Source organism: Frankliniella occidentalis, unplaced genomic scaffold (assembly GCF_000697945.3).
Source record: "Frankliniella occidentalis isolate FOCC.00 unplaced genomic scaffold, Focc_3.1 Scaffold666, whole genome shotgun sequence".
Taxonomy (NCBI): domain Eukaryota; kingdom Metazoa; phylum Arthropoda; class Insecta; order Thysanoptera; family Thripidae; genus Frankliniella; species Frankliniella occidentalis.
Window position 1 is genome coordinate 1 of NW_026267779.1, and position 4,916 is coordinate 4,916.

General features: G+C 53.4%; 1 long non-coding RNA gene across 1 annotated transcript in view; it reads right to left on the reverse strand.

Annotated features, from left to right (window-relative positions):
* Window positions 1-3,923: 3,923 nt before the first annotated feature.
* LOC127751660 (uncharacterized) overlaps window positions 3,924-4,916 on the reverse strand; it is a 34,439-nt gene continuing 33,446 nt past the window's right edge. The window contains exon 3 of the long non-coding RNA XR_008012205.1: window positions 3,924-4,076. This is a non-coding gene — a long non-coding RNA (uncharacterized LOC127751660). The remainder of the gene's footprint in view (window positions 4,077-4,916) is intronic.

Consider the following 4,916-nt stretch of genomic DNA (forward strand, 5'->3'; position numbering starts at 1 on the left):
CCCCCCCCCCCACACACATCTCTCTCTCTCTCACACACTCTCCTGGTCCAGACCGTCCAGCCGGCCAGGGTGGTCCATATAAGCAGGGGTTGTGGTGGGCATCCGAAGTGGTGTTGTGACGCCTGCGACAACTCACTTCACACATACAGACACACACACACATGCAGCTTCATTGAAGCGCCCCCCGGTGAGGAAGGATCTCTCGCACCGTGCCGCCCGTACATAGTGTTCCCAGAACATTACTCTTTTCGAATTCATTTTCGCAAAAGGGATCAACACCCATAGCGCTGCTCTGCAGCATCCTTTCGATGGAGACTTCCGATAATGGAGCCCCCCGGGCCGCCGGAGCGCCTCGCCTCACTACTCCATTTTCCCCCGGGGGATTTTCCTTTGACACTTATTCCGCGCATAACCAACCACCACAATAGCAACGCAAAGGCCAGACCGCAAAAAATATGCATTCGAAACTAACAGATTTTGAAATATATTTCGTATGAATGAGAAATATTACAGATAAGGAATAAAGTGTTTGATAATTGTTGTAATTTTATGGAACAAGTTTAAAAATTTGTTTTTCTTCTATCGTTGGCAAAGTACAAAACACTGCATAGGCCAAGAGAGGATAGAGCGAACGGTTCCCGCCCTCTGAAACACGAGATCAGTGTTGCAAATTTCCTCGTCCTCCTGAGAGCGAGGCTTAATTTTCTCGGTCGATTAGAGCAATGCTTTATATTAAATTATAATTTAAGTTGTAACTTTACGAGAGCACATTTTTTACTCGCTAATGGATTTTAAGTCGATACGTACTGCATGTATATTTAATATTACAAATTGTAATTTTACAACTTGCGTCAAGAAAAAATTTCCTATGAACCTTCCTACTATATTTTTCACAGTGCGCAGGGGTGGATAGTGGCCGGGTAGGGCATGGCGCGAAAGGGGGGACGCGGAAGCACCACAAAGCCCTCCTCGACAAGCCAATCACACGGCCGCGAGCGTAGAGGGGGAGGAGAGCTCCTAGCAGTGCACTGCTGAGAGGGATGATCCGCAGAGAGGGGGGCGTAAACACCAACAGTAATGCGTATAGATTTAAGTCAAAGTGCCTGGCGCGCGCGCGCGCGCTAACGCTCGGCTAACGCCCGGCTAACTCACGTCACGCCATAAGCGATAGTGCGCATCCGGCTGTCTCGTCGTGGTAATGCGTGGGTGGCGGAGGGGGCGGCACGCGCGGAGCAGCGGAGCTCCAGCAGCAGCGGCAGGGTTTTCCTTCCCCCGCGAGTCTCTGCCGCTGCTGCTGCCCGTATCGGCGCGGCAAATCGGAGCAACTCAAAAAACTAATCTGCGGAAGAGATAGTGATGCGCGCTTGAGCTTGAGACGCGCCGCGTGCGCGGGCCGATAAGGCCCCCAGAGATGCATTGCGTCTCGGCGGAATGCTGCACGGGAAAAACAATGTCAATGATTTTATTTTATATTTTTTTGAGGAAAGAGGCAAAGCTTTGAGGAGTTCCCATTTTTCACAAGAAAAAAAAAACAATAAATTTTAAGGAACAAAAATTTGCGAATCTCCCTCATTTTTTTGACAAGATTTTCAAAATCTGAGGATTTTTTCCTAAAATATGGGAGTTTTTCCAAGTTATCCCTGTTTCCTCAGCAAATCAGAGACGTGTGCTCTTTGCGCGAAACCCGGAGCCTACCTAATCGCTCTCTTCTCTCCTGTTGAAAACGCCCTGGCCAAGGAGAGCCTACGGCGCTGGACCAGAGGGGTAATGTGGCGGACCGCGCCCGGAAAATACCAAAAAAATGTCGTACGCTGATGTTGTTGTTCGGATAATGTTCCATCCGCTTATGGCGCAAGCTTTAGTCGCCGCTATCCAAAAGCAAAAGAGCAATTTACTTGTGTGTGAATTTCTGACGATTTTCTTGGTGTTGTCGTCATCCAAAGGGAAATGGACGAGGGAAAAAATGACAAAGTCCATAGTCAAAGCCACGCAAGTGCTTCCCCGTGTCGTGCGATTCGACACAAGCCGCGCGGTGCAGCTCCGCCTCAGTCGTTCGGCCATTTCCGATTTGTAAGGTTTCCGCCGCACGCTCCCGCAGTTTGGACCCTCCCCCCGAAGCAGCTCCCCTTTCCAATTGCCTCCTCGGTGTCGCATACGCCTTTCACCACCGCCTCGGCCCTTCCGGCCGAGTGCGCGAAGTTGCGAGCGAGATAATTAGGGGTGGGGGTGGGGGGGAGAGAAGGATCGAAATCGTCAAGAAGAGCTCCCCCGACGACACGGATCTTCTAGCGTGCGCGCCGACTGCAGGGAAGCCCCGCGGGGACGTCAGTCAGTACACGGGCGACATGAGCCAGCGCCACCCCGCTGCACCGCCAGGAGGGTCTGCGGCAGCGGCGGGCGGCTACTTGTTTTCCACCGGACATGCGGCGATGACGCGCGCGGGGCCAGCCGGAAGTCGGAGGAGGTGGGAGACTTGAACGCCTGGGCTGGGCGAGTGGGCCGCGCCGGGCAGCGTGAGCCGCGCCAGCTGGGCCTGGTGTCCGGGAGCATTTCAACCCCAACAGTAGCAGTGGACCCATTCTCGGAAGACGAGAGGCTGGGAGGCCTTGGCCAAAAATATCACAAACCCGTGCATGTCGCGTGGAACACACTGTAAATGTAGTTGATGAAACTGCAATTAAATTGGTCGAGGATTTTGAAATTAATTATTGAATTGTGGTGTGCGACTCACTTGTTGAATGAATGGAATGAGGCTTACTTGTGTGTCCCGTCATAAATGATTAGGTGGGCAGAGAGTTTCAAAACAATCAATTACTCAAAACGTACTAAAAAACATTAACAGTTTTTTTTAAATTTTGTTTTTATGAAAGAAATCTTCTTTTTACTAAACAAAATTTCGGTATTTCAATATTGATTCGGCTCCAACCTTTATAAAATTACCATTACGTTTCGTATGACTGAGTCTGGCCCTTTGGCGTGGAAAACCGCAGACAGTTGTCTTCGCTCATTGGCAGCACACGCAGTCGAATCCCATACCCATTTGCTCAGCTATCAATCTGACATATACGAACCCCAGTTATTTTTTGTTGTTTCAGCACGAAGCAGTAAAGCGTTCTGCAGTACAGGATAGGACCAAGAGAGGACCGCCGTGCCATTTTTTGCGTCTCCGCCTCGCGCATCGCATCGCATTCATGCATGCATATAGCAGTAGCGCAGTCCAGCCCAGCCACCTGGTGGAGCCGCGTCATTTGCATCGGGGTGAATGAACACTCCGAAAATCCATCACGGCTTCCGAGATGATTTTAGGATGGAAGCAAAAAAAATGATATGACAAACTGCAGTTAGCGCGTTTTTTTTTCTCTCCTGTCTTTCATTTTACGTCTCCCAAAGGGACGACAGAGGATACACGCGATTCTCTCTGTTCGTCAAGGATTCCCGCCCCCGCCCCGCCCCCACCCCGCCCCCGGCGCGCGAACTGCTGCCGTCGGCCCGACATCTGCTGGGGCTCCGCGGGCCCGGCCGCCGCCGCCCGCACGCGCTGCGCGCCCCAGAAGGGTTGCACCTCCGGGAGAGGGAAAAAGGGTGGAAGCGGAGGGCGAAATAAAAAAAAACACATGGAAAACGGCAAACAGGAGCCCGCAACAAGACAGACAAAAAAAAATTGTTGCGAGCACAAGGCGAGCTAGCGCGCGCGCGCAGCGGAGGGCGGATTGCATCGTATTACAGTCAGTTGTCCGTCTCTCTCGCTCTGCTGCACATTATATTCCCGGAAATCACACGTGCCCGGCGGGGCCCGGCCCGGCCCGCAGGAAGGGTTGGCAGCCGGCCCAGGCGGGCCCCAACCATCCGTCCCGTTAGGGTTGCCTCTGGCAGGCGGATCATTTCGCGATTAAAGAAAAAGAGCGACTTTGAGAGGGGCTGTGCGGGTGTGGGCTGGCGGGGCTCACCTTGTCCGTGGCGTCGGGCGCAAAAGAGCCGGTCGGGGAGCAGATGGCGGGCCCGCCGTGTACTACCTCCTGAGCGGCGAAGTGACGACACCTCATCGAAGCAAGCCGCGGCCGGGCACCGCGAGAGACCTAAAGGTGCAGGGAAAATTCAAAGTGAAAATGAGAAAGAAAATCGCGCATCATGAAGATGCTAAGGTGTCGTCCTCTCGGCCAGGCTCGTGTTCACTAACCCTCACCACCACGCGAACCACGACGACTGTTCCCCCTCCCAGAATCTGCGGGCACTCGTTGGTTCCTTCCTGCTTCCGCACTTTTTTGTTGGAGGAAGTGCCGGGCCCCGCCCCGCACCCCGCCCAGCACCCCGAGCTGTAGGCCGGGGGGGACGACGACGACAGTGTAATGACGATCCACTTCCACTTTCTCTCCACAAGAGCGTCCCTATCGGCATCGCAAATCGGGTCGTCCAGAGGCCAAACAGCTGGTGCATGCAGCAGGCCCTCATGATGGCCGAGGCAACGAAGAGCAGTGTAGGTAGGGAAAAGGGTTGCACCACCACTCACTCGCCCCTCGCGACCACTTGCGACCATTCGTGGTTCGACCTCTGTTTGAATTCGCACTTTTTCAATACGACCACTTTCACGGCGTTAGGAGCATTTAAGGTTTAACTATACTTCTGGACATTACCCTGTGGGAAGGAAGCTTATACCTATCCCGTCACCTCAAGGTGAACGAGATTCCCTCCAAAAGATATCCACTCTGATCAGACTCAGGCCGGAAATAAAGGGGTGCAATTTTTTTTCCGCCCCATACGCTTGCCGGATGTTCCCGCTCATATGCTGCGCGGCAAAAAGGGTTTTTCGGCACGTGTCTGATGCAGCAGCAGCAGCCTTTACCTGAAGGGGTTGATGCACACGGGAAGCGCGGGGCGTAAGGTCGGACAGCAGCCGTGCGGCGGGGCGGGGCGGGGCG